The sequence below is a fragment of the Bos taurus genome, chromosome 7 (assembly GCF_002263795.3).
Source record: "Bos taurus isolate L1 Dominette 01449 registration number 42190680 breed Hereford chromosome 7, ARS-UCD2.0, whole genome shotgun sequence".
NCBI lineage: Eukaryota > Metazoa > Chordata > Mammalia > Artiodactyla > Bovidae > Bos > Bos taurus.
This window is the reverse complement of record NC_037334.1, coordinates 66,607,403-66,626,543: the sequence shown is the minus strand read 5'-3', so window position 1 is coordinate 66,626,543 and position 19,141 is coordinate 66,607,403. Positions and strand designations below refer to the sequence as shown.

Genomic DNA, 19,141 nt, shown 5'->3' with positions numbered 1-19,141 from the left:
AAAGTGAAAGTGAAGTCGCTCAGTCGTGTCCAACTCTTAGCGACCCCATGGACTGCAGCCTACCAGGCTCATCCATCCATGGGATTTTCCAGGCAAGAGTACTGGAGTGAGGTGCCATTGCCTTCTCCAGAGGTAGGTTAGTCTTCCAAAATATAAAGAGCTTCAAGCTGTAGGCAATAGGTGAGAGCAAACCTGTTGCTGCCCTTGGATGCATTGATGGAACTCAGGTGTGCAGGCTCAGTACATAAGGAATTCAATGCAGCCTAAACCACTAATCCCCAACTCAGGATCTGGAATTCATTTCGCCCCCAACGTCTGAGACAGAACCTGTAGGCATGAAAGCAAACTCTGTTGAGAACAAGGACTTTCCAGTAGTCATCCCTTGAGTTAGGCACATTTCCTCAGATACAGGAGATGTCAGGAAAAGTGTGAAGTGGGGAGGGGGTAAATAAATGTGTTGTGATGTACAACTTTAATCCTGGGGATACAGAAAGTCAGTGCTGTTTTCTTCCTGTGCAAAGGGATTTCCTAGATTTGAAAAAGTTCCACCAGAACTGTGTACAAGGCACACTTAGAAAAGGAGAGATAAGGATCATGTTCTACAGAGCAGTTTTAAAGAGCCATTGGGAGGCTAGGACCAAAGATGCCTCTCTGGATTCCTTTGAGTTGGATAAATGGGGCAGGTGACAGGATGGGGGAGGAGAGCTGAGAACCTCATTCTCTCTCACTGAGAACCAGTTAGAAGGCTTGCATCTGGAGAGGACTACTGGAGAGCCTTAAGAGACTCTTCACTTGAAATTCATAAATAGAAATACTACTACTTTGTATTCAAAGCACAATTACATATTTTGTTTCCTTTTGGTTCATAAAGCTATTCATCATCTGTAAAATGAGATGGGAATTCCTACCTCATAGGACAGTGTTGAAGAGAAAGCAGGATAATGTTAGCATGCTGCTAAGTTGCTTCAGTCGTGTCTGACTCTGTGCAACCCCATAGACGGAAGCCCACCAGGCTCCCCCATCCCTGGGATTCTCCAGGCAAGAACACTGGAGTGGGTTGCCATTTCCTTCTCCAATGCATGAAAGTGAAAAGTGAAAGGGAAGTCACTCAGTCGTGTCCGACTCTTAGCGACCCCATGGACCACAGCCTACCAGGCTCCTCCATCCATGGGATTTTCCAGGACAAGAGTACTGGAGTGGGGTGCCATTGCCTTTTCCAATTGTGCACTTACAACAGGCTATGCAAAATGTCAAGACAATGTTAGCATAAGCCTTGGCATTTTGCATAGCTTGTTGTAAGCGCACAATTCGTGGTCGCTGGTCTTCCCATGGTTGCTTCAGATATTATTACTATTGCTGTTCCAGACTGGGTTTCCTGGGACACAGATTAGCATACAAAGCCTTTACTGGGGAGCCCTCTCATAATCAACACCTGTGCAAGGGAAGAAAAGGAAGCAGGGTTGGTAGAGGCAGAAATTGACTGACCAGTCCCCATGAAGGTCTCTCTCAGTCCCACCGAGAGCTCTGGAAGACACTGGCTCTGGAAAATTGTCACTGATGGGGCAAGGAGGCTGGGTCTTTACACTCCCACAGTGATAAGTCATTATTAGAGGCTGCTAAGAGAAGGCAGACTTCACACAAGGTCTGAAGATTTCCTCAGCTGAGGCCAACTCCAAAGAGGGCTCCAAGCTGAGGATCATTTTCTAGGAGTATTTCCAGAAGCTGACAGAGTAAATCATTGATTTCTTAGGGGATCTCTGGGTGTGCCATAGAGCTTGGCCCATTTAGTAAACAAGAAGAGTGCTTCAGAGTGCTTCCACAACTTGTCCAAGAACAGAGTAAGTAAATAGCAGCACTAGGAATGCAAGCTAATCTTCTGACTTAATCTACCCTCTTCGGAGGCCCATGACTCTTCCACAACATTTGGCATTTCTCTCCTTTATTGTGCCAGCAACTGCTCTGCCTCCTCTGAGCCTACACAGATCAAGGAATATCTGCTTAATACATTTCCCATGTCTTTTCCTGTGGATCAGGCAGTTGAGTTTACTCAAAAAAAGGGAAAAAAGAATTATGGAAAAGGAAACTTTTTCAAATGATGTTTACCTTTTTAAGTGTCATATTCCTACTCTGCCCCCCCTCATCTGAAATACAGGCATGTGCACACACACGAGACCCCCAAAGTGTCTGTTGAAGGGAATATTTCGGCCATAGGTCTACTAAATTAGAGTCTCTAGGGATGGAACCCTATTCTACTTTTAGTCACAAGCACCTCAGAGGAGGTTCAAGCACACTAAAGTTTGCAAACTATCACTATAAATTCAACAGATCACTGGTCCAAAGTTACGATCACGTTCTTTTTCCTCTGTGCCTAATAAACTGACTCCAAAAGCAGTTCCCAGATTCAAAGAATTCTCAGGTTAAGAGGTATCTTGGAGCATATTATATCTCCATTTTTGAGAAGAAAAAACCAGTGCCAGAGAAGAAGGATGACTTGCCTCGGATAAAGAAGAGGTTAATGAGCAGCAGCAGACTCCCACATTCAGTCTAGGCCTTCCTATAACTCTAACAAGCTTCTGTCGACTTTAAAAAAAACCATGTGAGAGTTGAGAGTTAAGTTTTATTTGGGGCAATGTGAGGACTGCATCCTGGGAAACAGCACCTCAGATAGCTCCTAGAAATTGCTCCAAAGAGGTGGGGAGGAGGAGGTCAATATATATGTGATTTTGGTGAAGGGGGAGTTCATGCAATCAAACACTTATCTTTGCAAAAGTTTTCTGCTAGTCATGAGGAGCTGATGTCACCAAAGGGATTAAGTACTTTTCTAGATATGAGGATTGGGCTCATAAAGCCAGTTCCTAAAAATATCTAACTATCTGAAGACCTCTTCTGCCAGTTTCCCAGAGCATAGTTTGCCTCATTTCTGCTCTCCACCCTGAACTCCTTTCAAGGGGTGCTGAAGGGCAGCAGCTGCAGCAGCACATGATTTAATCCTTGAAGAGGTAGATGGCAAGTGCCCACGGCAGGTGACAAATTGTAGTTGACACCTCAAAAAGGAGTTTCAACCAGTTTCCAGCAATGAAAGCTACAATTAAAAAAAAAAAAAAATAGTTCCAGTACTATTATCAACAATATTGTAATGGAAAACATCTTGTGATTATTCGGGTTTGTTATAAATTCCACCCTCCCCCACCATTTCCTATACCTACTCCCAACTTTGGTATCTTGAGACTCATTTGAACTTGGTTTACCCAATGGGAAGAGAAGACCCAAAAGCCATTGATGCTGAACAGAACAGTATTTCCTTCTACAGTTTTATAATTTATTCTTATCCAGAAGTGAGGTTGGGTTTCCAAATCTGTTCCTTAGAGAAGGAGAGTGGGGAGAGGAAGGACATTGCATTTCAGAGGATGATCATATTTCAGATTATTTTTTACATTTGAAATCTCTCAAGCTTTGGTTATTAGCAATATTAGTAACAAAAAGATGATGATGATGATAGAAAATCAACCTACAGTTTCTTCTTCATTAATCCCCACACTCACTGACTCAAATAAGCATACAATCTGAAAGATGTGGCTGCTTCTACTGACATCTGTGGTTCTCCAGGTCCCCAAATGGCCTGTTGTTAATTTCATTTATAGCAAATTGAGGATATAAATAAACTCTTAATTTGGGTGCCTATGAAAATATGGCAGGCTGGCATGTCAGCACAGCCAAAAATCTGCTTTAACCAGTGTTCCTGCCCATTAATTCCATTAAAAGTTGCTAAACTCAGAGCCCAGCTTAGAGTCAAATATAGAGATCTTCTGAGCCTGTTAAGAGAAACAGTCTGGGATGGGGAACCCCTGCCAAGAAGTCAGGAGGCTAAAGGCTTCACTTTGTGTTGGCTTCTACCAACACAACATTTATGTTTAGAAAACATTTTTCCTCTCCTAGTTCCTCAAGCATTGATTTCTGCTGGGTGATTCTCATAATCGAGCCCTGTGACCTGGAGTCATTCATAGTATCTAAGACTAGAGAAACCAGGATATCTCATGGACCGCAACTCTGTCTCAAGTTTTCCTGACTTCTCATCATCCCAGAAAACAAAACAAACAAAAAATACTCCATTTTCTTTTCAATAAAAATAAAAAGATTATAGATACAGTCTCAGGAGTGATATAACTACAGACATGACCTCAGAATACAGAGACCAAGAGACTGGTCATCTCTGACACTCACTAATCATTTATTGATCACAAGCCCCAGTTCCTCCCAGGATTAGTCTAGACTAGAGTCAACTGAATACTATAATTCAACATTAAGCTTCTCAATAACACTAATCAGAATGTCTTCTCCCTTGCCACCGAAATATTTCCATTTAGGAATGTGTTAGATTCCAAATAGAAGGTTCTGAAGAAGTAGGGAATGACTCGTAGAGAATGACTAGCAGGCACCATACTTTAGCATAGATTTCAGAGTACCAATTGTATCAGAGTTATTTGTGTACCATATTTAGGAATTAACCCTGACTAAATGTAAGAGAGGAAGTGGAATTTAACTAGAGAATCGGCAGTAACTCATAAACTTGAAGGAAGAGCCAACTGAAGAACCTTACAGAGGGGCTACTCAAAATTTCCAATCCCAAGGAAAGAGAATCTGAGTGATCACTGCTGGCCCATTGGCTGTCCACTACCCACATCTACCCTGGCCCAGGGGCAGGGACCATGTTCAGCACCTTGGGCAGAACTGCAAGGAGCTGTGAACATTCAGTTCAGTTCAGTTCAGTTCAGTCGCTCAGTCGTGTCCAACTCTTTGCGACCCTATGGACTGCAGCACCCCAGGCCTCCCTGTCCATCACCAGCTCCTGGAGTTTACTCAGACTCATGTCCCTTGAGATGGTGATGCCATCCAACCATCTCATCCTCTGATGTCCCCTTCTCCTCCCACCTTCAATCTTTCCCAGAGTCAGCGTCTTTCTAAAAAGGAAAGAATGCTGGACCGGCAGATACAATATGGCCCCACCCATGCAAGTATCAGCAAATATGTTTGTCTTCTCGTGGGGATTTTTCTGACTGTAAGAGTCATTCATTTTTATTATACAAAATGTGCTAGAGAGAGATTTCATCTCACTTTGTGGAGGGGACAGTTAAAGAAGATGTCATCAGCACATCCAGGAGCAAGCCCCCTAGAAACAATCAGGAAATGTTCAGACTGTTAGGAAAAGGAGAGGAATGTCCATCCAAGCTACTTACAAATGTCTTTAGCATTCACAGTTACTTCATGACTTGCTTAGAAAATGAAATAGATATTATTAACTGGGCTGTTTCTTGCTAGACGATAAACGACATCATCTAATCAGACATTAGACCCACCAAAGCAAGAGCATCTCTCATATACCAAGGCAAACAAACAAACAAACAAACAAAAAATCTTGAATAAAAGATTTAATGCATATCAAAGAACTTTTAAAGCTATAAGCCAGTATTACGACTGTAAGATCCTTTTCTTCTATATTACTATACAACACATTGTTGGGAGTCACACAGAGAAAGAATGCATAGTAGTTCTCTAAGCAATAACTAAGATAATCCACAAACCCTCAGCTAGACATACTCTCCTGCTGGTAGGGTACGCAGAGACAGTACAGAAGTTAGGGCTCTGAGAGCTTTCTTCTGATAACTAATGTGACAAAGAGAGGAGCCATAGTCCATCTCACATTTGCATGTGAGCTTCTAGAAGTATTAGTAGAATAAAATAGAGAATTCATAGAAAGACAAGAAAGACATAAACTACACAACAGTTATTTCATGAGTGCCTACTTTGTCTCATTAAATAATAGCTCTTTAATGACATTGAGGTGTCTGAGTTTAACTATGAGATATTTTATATGGCTCTTGCCCTTAGGGAAAATTTAATGTACTTGGAAATCAGTCATGAATTCATTAGTCAGTGCAAGTCACCAGACACTCACTGGTAGATGAAAAAGTGTCACCCTGGTCCTCTATACAGCTTACAATCTGGTGGGAACAATGATGTCAGACTGTAGAAGAAACATTAAATAAAAGTGCTGTCATGACACACTGACATGAAACAGTCCAGTTAGGGGTGTGTCACCACAAAACTGTAACCGACACAAAGAGACACAAATTTGTTAAAGATAGCACATTCAAGGTTATCCCTGTAACTCTGCACCCTGAATATAAGAGAATGATGAAGACTTATGCAAATTCCCCGAATGGAATCTTGCACAACTCTAGGTTTTATACATGCAAACACACACAAATAAATAACATTTTGTTCTTATTGTATATGTTGCTATGTGTGTAAAGCACTTTTCCAAATTATGTCACTTAATCCTCTCCTTGGGCTTCCCTGGCAGCTCAGTGGTAAAGAATCCACCTGCAGTGCCAGAGACATGGGTTCAATCCCTGTATCAGGAAGATTCTCCTGGAGAAGGAAATGGCAAGTCACTCCAGTATTCTTGCCTGGGAAATCCCATGGACAGAAGAGAATGTAGGCTACAGTGCATCTGGTTGCAAGAGTTGGACACGATGTAGCTACTAAACTACCACCACCACCAATCCTATCCCCGTAACAACCAGTTAGTGGATCGGGGCTCTTTTGTTTGCTTTACCAGATAGAAAAACAGAGCTGGGAAACGCTAAACAACTTGTCAGGAACTTTATACTACTAAGTGAGGCAGTCAAAATTTGAACCCAGGTCTGTGCAACACCAGAGCATGCTATCTGAACTACTCCACCACATTGCTGTGAGAATTTCATCCATCACTTGTAATACAGTGGAAATCGGCAAGAAACCTGCTGTTGGAACTCAGTGAATCCTGAGAAGAAATGCTATGAGCCCCATTTGAATATACCCTATTTGACTGCTGACCGCTTCTCTCTGGATCTTGACTAAAGAGTTTCAAGTATACGAGGGGCTGCTGACCTTCTAGGGCATGCTGTCAGTGCTATGAAAAACCAGGGGCCAAATTCCAAGTGACTTTGGCATCTCTATGGAGGGGTAGAGGACTTTTTGCTTACACAAGTGGAGATCAATCATTGTGACTATTGGTCCAATAAGAGTGAATTTCAGGGTGTGTGTAGAATTCATGGAGAAGAGACTAGCTGAAAAGATACAGGCCAGAGCAGCACTAGCCATCTTATCACCAGGGGAAAGCTGGTATGAGAACAGAGCCAAGAGAGAAAACGGGCCGAGAGACCAGAAGGAGAAATCAAGTCCCGGTCAACTGTTTATGTTCCTGTGACCAGAGAGGCTGAAAGCATACTCCACCATCAGTCCTTAGTTATAGGAGCCAATTAAGACCCTTTTCACCTAAAAACCAGTCAAATTTTTTGCCATTTCTAATCAAAAGAATATTAACTTTCTCAGTGTATCAAAGTGATTCTCAAAGAGGCTGAGGGTCTTGCCCAAGGTTGTGAAGACTTTAACTGGATGAGGGAGTTCACAGACATCCCCCAATTCCCAGCTCAGAGTAGTGATACATTCTGTGTATCTTATCTATTGGCATCAATAAAAAAATGTTCTTTTCCTTTTCAAATAGGAGGGGTTTAAATACTTTCTGACCCAGAATCTCCTATGCAGTGGCCTGGACCCTAATGCATGGTGTTCTCATCTGATCAGGACAGGAGAGGCACTGGACATAATCTCCAAATGTGCAGAGTCACAGTGTCTTTAATTATCTCTCTGACATGCAAGAACAGCCCTTGGAGCAAGAGCTGTATGCCTGACTGTCCTCCTCAGCATGGTTTCCATGGCATGGCCACAGACAGCTTCTAAATTTAAGCTCACACGGCCTTTTAATTGGGTGATTACCAGTTGTTTCCCGCCCACACTTGCTACAAGCTCAGCCCGAGGCTACTAATTACCAGCAGGACCGGTCAGTTGTCATGTCTGCACCAACTCCATCATTTCTGACATCCTCACACAATGACAGGCTCACCATTTTCCCTTTAGCAAATCTGGGTTAGACCAGTGTTTGGCTTCATTCTCATGAATGCAGGATACCAACATTCCTAGCTGTGACTTATTATTTCAGCTGGAGGTTTCTGCAGCTAAAAATGTGTCTGCTCACTCAACAAATATTTATTTATTCTGAGTCTTTCCTGTGCCTGACCTTCTGCCAGGCCCTGAGTATACAGAAGGGAGGTAAATATAGAGGCCATTGCCCTAATGGAGCCTCTTGTCCAGTGGGAGAGATGGACACTGACCTAGTGAAGAGTCAAATAAGGACAAGCTGTGTTCAGAGCCAAAAAAGAAGAAATACTAAGAAGGAAAATTGCCGTTGTTTAATCACTAAATCTTATCTGACTCTTTTGCAACCCCATGGACTGGGTAGCCTGCCAGGCTCTTCTGTCCATAGGATTTCCCAGACAAGAATACTAGAGTGGGTTGTCATTTCCTTCTCCTGGGGATCTTCTGGGACCAGGAATCAAACCTGCGTCTCCTGCACTGGCAGGCAGATTCTTTACCACTGAACCACCACGGAAGCCCAGGAAGGAAAATAGGGAGAATCTACTTTAGACAGAAGAAAGAAGGCAAGGAAGACCTCTCCAAGGAAATGATAATCAAGCTGAGACCTGAAGGAAGAGAAGGTGGCTTTCATGTAAGAGTGTAGAGCAGGGAATTCCATATGAAGGAACAGCAGCTGAGAAGCCTAGAGGCAGGAAGGCTGTTGATAGATTCAGAGAAATGAGAGAAGGCTGAACCAAAGCAAGACAGGGAGAGCAAACTGAAGACAAAAGGTAGGAAAGGGCTTGAAGGCCATTTTAAGAAAGGTGGCTTTTGTTCTACAAGCGACAGAAGCCGTTGGAGAGTTCATTCAGATATGTACTCTGTCAATCAGTGACTGATGGAACACCTACTCTAGGTCAGGTACCACTCTAGGCACTGAGAAGACATCAGCACAATAAAAACCCACCAGATTCCCATCTTCCTGGATCTCACATTCTAGATGATGATTCTAACACAGAGAAGTTTTATTTGTTTCACATTTATAAAAGGAGCACTTTGGTTAGCTATAAAGAGAGGAAGAAGGGAGTTAGGGCAGCTCCTGGGGTTTCTGCAGGACAGAGAAGCATGAAGGTGCTCTTTCACTTCACTTCACTGCAGGGCAGTACTCCTGACACCCCATTAGAAAGGCATCTTCTGCTACTTTTTGACTAGAGTGGTAATGACTGTGTGGATCCATTATTTCATCTCCCCAGAGATCAAAAGTAATATTTATAAGAAAGCTGGCTAAAGTTGAACTCCAGTCTGTGGCCCAGAAATGACCAGAACTGGGCAGCACTTTTGAGACTCACTGAAACAAGAAGCTATACATACCTGGGCTGCATGGTGAAACGGTCACTGGGCTAAAAGAAAAGTATATGGCTGATCCCTCAGTCTACCCCAGTGAGACATTCCTTTCTCCTAATGGCCTAATTATCTTTTCATGGTTTTCCTTCTTTTTCCATTCCCTTCTCCTTAGGCACGTGTGTGTGTGTGTGTGTGTGTGTGTGTGTGTGTGTGTTATGAAAGCAAATTTGATCCAACAGAGAATGAGTTCAGAACAAATGACAACATGGATAAGCCAATGCAGCTTTTCTCAAAATGTAATGATCATGAGATCATTTACATCTTTACAGACCAATGATCATCTGTATGTGTCCAGATTTCTCTGTATCTAACTCTTACTCCTGCCCCAGGACTCTCAGAATCTACATCTCCAGGAAGTGAAGCCCAGGAATCCTCATTTTCTCACATATTACCTAGGGATATGTGTGTGTGTGTGTGTGTGTGTATATATATATATATATATGTATTTTTTTTTTTTTTGCTTCAATTCTCTCACCATGAGAATTAACTCATTCAACTAAAGATAAATTGTGCACCTCTCCATGATTAGGATACTATTACAAGATCTCTAAAATCCCTTCCTCCCCTGAGATGCAAGAGACAGAATGTCACAGAAGTAAAGAGGTGAGTCAGATAGGTTCAAATGCTAGCCCCAGTAACAGCAACTTATATAACTGAGACAAGTTATGTAATCTCTTCATTTTCCTCACCTGGATAATGGAGATGATACCACATCATACATTTATCCTCGGGTTAGATCTGGCACATGCTACATGCTTAAAATAAGGATATAAGGTGTTACAGAAAACCATGAATGAACTTTTTGGCCAACCCAATATATAGTGATGATGGTGATAGTTCTCTGATTTTCTTCTTCTTTTTTTGCCTTTGCTATTAGGACCTGGAGAGAGTATTCAAGTAGTAACAGATGGAAAGAGAATATGGATAAGAGATATCTGTTCTTTCCTCCTAAAAGTGATTTTTTTATTCACCCTAATCAGCATTCTAGGAACAGCTCTTTAGCTGAGGATACACAGGATGGCAGCCTGAATCCCTTATGTAAATATAGAAATAGTTATTCCTACAAGGAATAGAGGCAGAACTCCCACGCACAAACTCTCCCAGGCTCGCTGGGCTTGTCAGAAAACACCTTGATCCATCCCTGGAGATCTTTCTAACCTAAAGTTAATTTGATGGCACTGGGGAAGGGGGAAAGGGAAAGGAGGCATCTAATGCCAGCACCAAAATTTAGTTCTGTTTTTAACTTGAAACCTAAAAAGGCAATATCATCACAGAAGGAAAAAAAAAAAATCCCAAATAGCACAGGAGGAAGGGAAACCTAAGGCTTAGAGAAGTAAAATATACTTTTCAGGATTGGTAACAATGATAAATCAAGAGATGACTCTCTCACAATTTCTCCTGTTCTAATGGTTGCCTCCATGCATTAACCCATCCTAATCCTTTTTGGATAGGACCCACCTAACTAACTTTTAGTTATTCTGAGTTTGGAAGCCAAGGGGGTTCAACAATGTGGATTGTCTGGATGAAGGAAGGGGGAAAAAACAGATGGAAACAAGATGTGCTTCCCAAATAGGCCCTCAATCCATGAAGGCAGAAATGATGCACATTGAAACATTAATAATGTCAACATGAACACCTGTTTATGAATGACACCACTTCCAGCAGAGAATAATGACACATGATGGGGCTTTTCTCTTGAATTCTTGAGCATACTTAGGCCTGGGGAGATTATGTTTATGGTTGTGGTGGCTGCTGTCTTTGCCCAGGACTTCTATTCCAGTTCCCCTCATACCATCTTGTTCTAGAAAGGGACCCTAAAACTTTGACACAAAGATGGAATTTAATCCTGTTAATGTTTATCATATGGCAATGCGCTGGCCACAGTCTTTGGTCCAGGTTAGATCTGTGACCCTAGCCAATACCAAAGCACTTTCCAGGTATCACCTAAAGGGGCTGGCCGAGAAAAATCTCTTTCCTTCTCTATTCATGAAACCTCTTAAACCGTATGAAGGCATTTGGCCACTACCTGGAAGTATCCTGAATACAAAGCTGGTATTAGAAACAAATGTTAAAATCTTAGTGAAAGTACTCTTTAATTATAAAGTTCTATTTAAATGTTGTCACTATCATCAATGGCTTCAGTGTGAGCTGTTGTGTAAAAGGTTACTGCTGTGAACTGCAGGCTTATGTGCCCTAAAATTCGTGTGCTGAAATCCTAACCTCCAGTGTGATGGTATTTGGAGGTGGGGCCTTTTTGAGATGATTGTCATGAGGGTAGAATCCACATATGGAACTGGTGCCCTTTTAAGAGACCCCAGAGAGCTCCCTTGCCCCTCTACCATGTAAGGACACAGACAGCAGCTGCTGCTGCTGCTGCTGCTAAGTCGCTTCAGTTGTGTCTGACTCTGTGCGACCACATAGACGGCAGCCCACCAGGCTCCCCCGTCCCTGGGATTCTCCAGGCAAGAACACTGGAGTGGGTTGCCATTTCCTTCTCCAATGCATGAAAGTGAAAAGTGAAAGTGAAGTCTCTCAGTCGTGTCCGAATCTTCGCGACCCCATGGACTGCAGCCTACCAGGCTCCTCCATCCATGGGATTTAGAGGGCCACCTATAAACCAAGAAGTGAGCCCTCATCAAATACCATATCTGCTGATGCCTTGATCTTAGACTTCCCAACCTACAGAACTGTGAGAAACAAATTTCTGTTGTGTATAAGTCAACCAGTCTATAGTATTCTATTTCATAGCAGCCTGAGCAGACTAAGACTGTAGCTCATATCATTTCTCCACCTAATACACACACACACATCTCAAAGAAAAAAAAAATAACCTATCGCAGTTGCTTGTGTAAGTGCTAAGTCCTATGCCTGCTCACTGCCTGCAAGAAGCTAAGGAAGCTCATGAAATTAACTAGCACTGCTTTGTGGCAATAGCCGCTATGCACGGTTCTCCTCTAACCAATTTTATGTCATCAGAAGTCAGGAGCTCCCAAAGATGCTGGTCTCCTGTCTCCAGATTTGCTTTCCTTTGCAGTAAAGCAGGTTGCCCAGAACACTGAACATCTTTTGTCAAAGGGATAAAAGACAAATCCAATGTTAAACAGAGACGATACTGCTTATCCTCAGTTGTTTCTCTGTGTGGTGGTTGCATCAAATCCCTCAAAGCTCCATAAGGAAATAGAACCTCTTTGCTCCTAGGTGAAAAATTAATGGTGCCATTTTTTTCAAATGTAAGCAGAACTTTAGAATTTTTGTTGTCAACCACTCATAAATGTTGTGGTCAGATGAACATGCAGTCTCAAAGCCCTAGTGAGGTACCAACTAATGGTTTATATTGCCACTAATATGTTACAAAAGGCTTAAACATTTAGTTAAAAAGTAAAAGTGGAGAATTTGGAGGAGGTGCCAGAGATATAAATTGAGAAGTCTATGGCAGAAGAAAGACTGCCAAGTCGCTTCAGTCGTGTCCGACTCTGTGGAACCCCATAGACGGCAGCCCACCAGGTTCCCCTGTCCCTGGGATTCTCCAGGCAAGAACACTGGAGTGGGTTGCCATTTCCTTCTCCAGTGCATGAAAGTGAAAAGTGAAAGTGAAGTCGCTCAGTCATGTCCAACCCTCAGCGATCCCACGGACAGCAGTCTTCCAGGCTCCCCTGTCCCTGGGATTTTCCAGGCAAGAACACCGGAGTGGGGTGCCATTTCCTTCTCCATGTACACCAGGTTTAATTGTCCTTTTGGTTGAAAATTGAAGCTTCTGAATCTGAGCCCTTTCAGAGGGATTGTTAGAGAAAATAAAGTTTTCCCATACATAATATTCTCCTGTGAAGCTTCACAAAGGAAATTATTATAAAATGGTCAGCTCATTATGAGATCATACCTGTGCCTTCCATTCTGAAGAGACAAAGAGCTAGAGAACTTGTCTTGTTAATCTTGGAAGAAACGGTGATTTTGTCTTCTGGAAACTATCCTCTTGTGAGTTAATTCTCTAGACTTAGGATAGTCACAGTTACTTAACTGGTTTATTTGAAAATGCCCATCTTCCTGGATTTCCTAAGGCTATATAATAGTATAAATTAATGACAATTGTTAGAAATTTATTGAAACAAAATTTTAGCTTTTAGACTCGTTGGAATATTTATTAGATAATCATTAGGAATAATAGAATTTATTGAAATTAATTATACCAGGTACTATAAATAAGACAAGCAAATAATGAATCTGAGACTATAAAAATCAAATTGAAATATACTGCATCATATTCTGGAGTAATAGCACACAGCCACAGGAATACAAGCCTAAGAAAACTGGCTATAAATACATGAATTCTTATAGAAAACCCTGCTTCCAATTCAAAAGGGTAATCTTAAGGGAATGGTAGGGTGGTGGTTAGAGGTTTTTAGAGAAAACTCTCTGCCAAAAATTCCTTGGCATTCAGTCTTAGAAATCTTAATTTCTTATTTATAAATCCTTTCTACAGAATGCTTTCAGGAGTATAAAAACATTCACTGGTTTATACAAAGCCAGTCTGAAAGACCTATTCAGTGCATCATTTTTCTCATATTGATCACATATGTCCAAGCTTAACAGATTTGTAAGAGTAGAAATAAAATGAATACAATAAGCTTGTTACAATAAGTTAGAGAAAGTGAAAGTTAGTCACTCAGTCATGTCTGACTCTTTGTGACCACATGGACTGTAACCCACCCGGCTCCTCTGTCCATGTGATTCTCCAAGCAAGAATTCTGGAGTGGGTTGCCATTTCCTTCTCCAGGGGATCTTCCCAACCCAGGGATCAAACCCAGGTCACCCACATTGCAGGCAGACTCTTTACTGACTGAGCTACCAGAGAAGCCTTTAGTTAGAGAAAAGGACCTCCAAATATTCAGCCAAATGTAATATTGAAATAGCTGCTTCAGAGTGAATTCTGGAAGATGGAATAGTAATCACAAGTGTTATACCAAATTCCAACTGTCAAAATAAAACTGATTGCACTATCCTGATACAGATTGGTTCACATGGTCAAGTTAGAACAACACAAGTTCTTTTTTTTTTTTTTCCAGCTGTTCAAGCTTGTTTTATTTATTTTATTTTTTTTCCCCACAGGGACTTTGTTTTATTTATTTTTTTTCTAATTTTATTTTATTTTTAAACTTTACATAATTGTATTAGTTTTGCCAAATATCAAAATGAATCCGCCACAGGTATACATGTTCTTATTTATTATCATGCAGACGACAAGTCTTGAACTAAATGCTGCAAAAAATACAAACTTGCAAGAATAGCACTGTCCTTAAAATTTCTATCTCCCTGGTGAAATAAGATTTAAATACAAAACCTAAAGGAAATTAATCTAATCTAGCACACAATGAAGAGCAAAGTTTTCAGCAATCACTCAGTTATTCTACAGGGAGAAGGAAATGGCAACTGACTCCAGTACTCTTGCCTGGAGAATCCTGTGGACGGAGGAGCCTGGTGGGCTGCTGTCCATGGGGTCGCACAGGGTCGGACACGACTGAAGTGACTTAGCATGCATGCATGCATTGGAGAGGGAAATGGCAACCCACTCCAGTATTCTTGCCTGGAGAATCCCAGGAACAGAAGAGCCTGGTGGGCTGCAGTCTATGGGGTCACACAGAGTCGGACACAACTAAAGTGACTTTGCAGCAGCAGCAGCAGCAGCAGTTATTCTACATTTGTTAAATGCTCATGGGACAAGCAATATATGAGCCACTGAGTATGAAAAAATAAATTACATTTAATCCCTGCCTTTGAGAAACTGACAGTGAGATGTATTATTTTCCAAATTGTTTTCCATAGACAGTAAAATTTCTCAAACCACTTTTACCATGGAACATTTTTTTCCAGTCTGAAGAGTGTTCTTCAGAGCAATATGAGAAATGATGGTTTTAGTCCATAAATGATATAAAAATTTAAGTAAATAAAATTTCTAGATTATACTTTGAGAAATCTTAAAGGATAATATGGGCTTCCCTGGTGTCTCAGAGGTTAAAGCATCTGCCTGCAATGCGGAAGACCTGGGTTTGATCCCTGGGTCGGGAAGATCCACCGGAGAAGGAAATGGCAACCCACTCCAGTATTCTTGCCTGGAGAATCCCATGGACAGAGAAGCCTGATGGGCTACAGTCCATGGGGTTGCAAAGAGTCGGGCACGACTGAGCGACTTCACTTTACTTAGTTAAAGGATAATATGGATTTTAATCAAAGCACTGGATGATGGATAGGCCTTGGATCGGTAGGTAGTTTTAAGGCAAGAAGAGCTCGTAACGAGGTACACGTACAAAGCACATGTTAGATGATATGTAAAATGACTGGGCCATCTAGACCAGAGATCCTCAGGCAGAGTACTGGGAAACGAAATTTGAGAGGTGAATTGAGACCAAGAGAGGAGGAGCTAAAAGCCAAAACTGAAAACTTAATTCTTGATTAAGAAAGTGACATGAAAAAAGCCATATTTTTAAGAAACAACCAAGCCATGATATTTCAGTGTAACCTTCACATAAAGAACAAAATTTGGAATAAACTCAGAAGATAACAGGACCCAAACTCTCCCTAAAGAATGGATCAGCATGATTGTAATAACAAATGATCAAAAAATGATACTTTTACAAGAAAACATGCTAAAATTAGATAGACATAAAAGGCAAAAGAGGTATAGAAATTTTCAACTTGCTTTTCAATAGCAGAATCTGTCTGGGGTGTTAGAAAGGAGACCATCAATCATAAGGGCCAGAAGTATTGGACTTTAACCTCTGAGGTCCACTGAAAGCAACATGATAGAGCTACAAACTTGCTGAGCTGTATACTTGGGCTAACTGTTTTCAATCTCATTGCTGTCATTTACTATTTGTCTTTCCTATCTAAAATATTTATTTTGGTTATATATAATACAATCACTCACATTCAAGAAGGCTGTACTATGCATAAGCTTTAAGAAATTTTATATCTTCATTTTTTTACACTTTAGTCTTTCAACAAATATTTTCTAAGTATAGATTACACATCAAGGACTAAGCTAGGCATAGGAGGTTCAGCATTGAACAAGACAATATGATTACTGTCCCTGTGGAGCTCACATTAACCACACAAAAGCTTTTTGTATTAAAGGACAGAAAACTAAGAACACATCCCTTGCACCATTTTCATAGAACAGCTCACCATGGTAGATCTAACGTCTTCAATGGTATGCTGCATAGATGTCAGAAATGAGAAGGATGCATTAATTTACTGTAGATAATAACTAGACTTTTAAAAGAAAGTATGAAATCATCAATCTGTATTAAAACCAGCAATTGACTTTTTTTTTTGCTATTCAGAGGATGTGATCATCATCACTAGCACTTAGGATGCCAGAGGGGGAAAAGTTCAGAAAGAACAAATCATTCTACCTTGCATTTTTACCAATAAAGGAGCTAAAACCAAAAGAGGAGAAATTATTTGTCTGAGGCTCCATAGCTATTCAGAGGCATAAAGAGAACCAGAATCAAGTTGCCTTTTACATCAGTCCAATGCTCTTTCCAATGCAGTCAAAAGAACACCATTTGTTAAAACAATGAAGAAGTTGGAGATTTTAGAGCAGACCTATGATATTTATCTGCATCATCCTTCCATTTGGAGAATTAGCCTCCCCTTTCATTGTCTTCTAATTCAGCTCACATGGTTTGGCTGAGGCTCCATCCTCCCAAGTCACGAGGGAGGTCACATTACATAGGCCTTGCCAGTTAGAATGCTTCATCTTCTCTAGACATACATTTAACACTGCCCAAGCCAGATCAGCTGATGTCCTCCCTAGGGTTTTTGACAAATTTTCAGGAAAGGTATTTCTTTTAGAACCTTAAACCATATGGATTCTGAAAGTTTGGAACTCTTGGAGCAATGTTCTCTGCCACAGAAAGAGACTCTGCTAGGAAAAAAAGCAAATAAAACAGAACTAAGGATAAGAGGATCAAGCAAGAAATGTCATGACCAAGTCACCTGGATCCCGGCTTACCTGAAACTAGACCTCCCCCAGACTATTCCTTTACTTAAACTAGCTTAATTTTTTTTTTCACTTACAACTTAAAAATATATATATATACACATATAAACATTTACTTTCAGAATACATCCAGGACTAACATCTCCAACTTGAAATGTCTTTGGAGCACCATTGAAAAAATCCATAAATGTGATGGCCAAACCAAGAGTTTCTAAGATGTCTAGCAGGAAATGTTAAGGATGATTATTAGTAGTTGTTTTTTTCTCATTAATAATTTTTATATTTATTATCTGTTGAAAAGATCACAATTTGGAAATATTGGTTTAACAAATACATTATTGAACTTGTTTTATTTCCTTTTTATGTATTTTCATGTGGCTTCCAAAAAAAGGTTCAATTACATATGTGGTTTAATTAGATTTACACTGAATAGTGGTACTGTGTAACACTATGCCACGTCTAGAGTAAACTGCCCATCACCCAAAGGCTCCCAGCTTTCTCCTTTCAAGTATTCTGAATCTGCAATGCTCTGTATAAAATGGACAGGTCCCATCTCCCTAGTCTGACTCCCATTTCCTATTTCCCCATTTGCTTTTTTAAACTGGCATATCAAAACTCTTTTGTTTTCAAATTTAAATTTTCATCAAAATTAGACTCTTACATAATTTACAGATTCACATAATTTCCTGAGACTTATTACCAAAAAATAGGATTCTTCTATACTCTTCCCACCTCACCTCCTTTTCAAAAACAATCATTCTCAAGTATTTTAGCTGTTTCTTTTTTTTATTTTTCCCCTCCATATATCTAAATAATATGCTTCTATTTCTTACTTCTTGAATTTTCAGGTTAAGGTTTCTTCTCATCTATAGAAGATGAGAAATTTGGAGGAAGGCAGCATACTATGGTGGGTAAGATCATGGCTTTGGAAACATACAGACTTGGGTTACATGTCAAATACTGACTCTGCCAGTTACTAGTTCTGTGACCTTAGGCATGTAACTCAATCTCTCTGTTTCTTCGCTGCTGCTGCTGCTGCTGCTGCTGCTAAGTCGCTTCAGTCGTGTCCGACTCTGTCCGACCCCATAGACGGCAGCCCACCAGGCTCCGCTCTCCCTGGGATTCTCCAGGCAAGAACACTGAAGTGGGTTGCCATTTCCTTCTCCAATGCATGAAAGTGAAAAGTGAAAGGGAAGTTGCTCAGTTGTGTCTGACTCTATAGACAGCAGCCTACCAGGCTCTTCTGTCCATGGGATTTTCCAGGCAAGAGCACTGGAGTGGGGTGCCATTGCCTTCTCCAGTTTATTCTCTTATGGGGCCTAAATAAGATCATGTATATTGAGTACTTTGCACAATGTCTACCACAGGAGTAAGTACTAAATACATAGTAACCATTACTATTGATATTATAATTTTTTATCGTTGTTAGCAATAGTAGTGGTAGTAGGTACTAACTGCAATTACTGTGCTAAGCATCCAGGATGCAAAATGAAATAAGGTACAAATCTTGCCCTTCAAGTTGCCAACAACCATTCAGAATATTGATAGGTATCAATTAAGGATACCAGCCACAAACACTCTGGAGTCCAGGGATGAGAGAGAGAGAGCCATGAACTTGAGGGGATGGGAAAGAGTCTACTCTCTGAACATAAATAAAATTTATTTTATTCATAAATAAATAAAAATCTGTAGTAAATAAAATGTATTACTGCTCCTATTTCTGCCAGCAAACATTCATGGTAGCAAATCTAAAAATAAGTGAGAAGTAGAAGTAACTTTGATGAG

The 19,141-nt window shown here is 40.7% G+C and overlaps 1 long non-coding RNA gene across 1 annotated transcript; it reads left to right on the top strand.

Annotated features, from left to right (window-relative positions):
• Positions 1-13,260: 13,260 nt before the first annotated feature.
• On the top strand, positions 13,261-18,267 carry LOC132345834 (uncharacterized). The gene is made up of 2 exons (XR_009495416.1): positions 13,261-13,332; positions 18,205-18,267. It is a non-coding gene; the product is annotated as an uncharacterized lncRNA (long non-coding RNA).
• Positions 18,268-19,141: the final 874 nt, after the last annotated feature.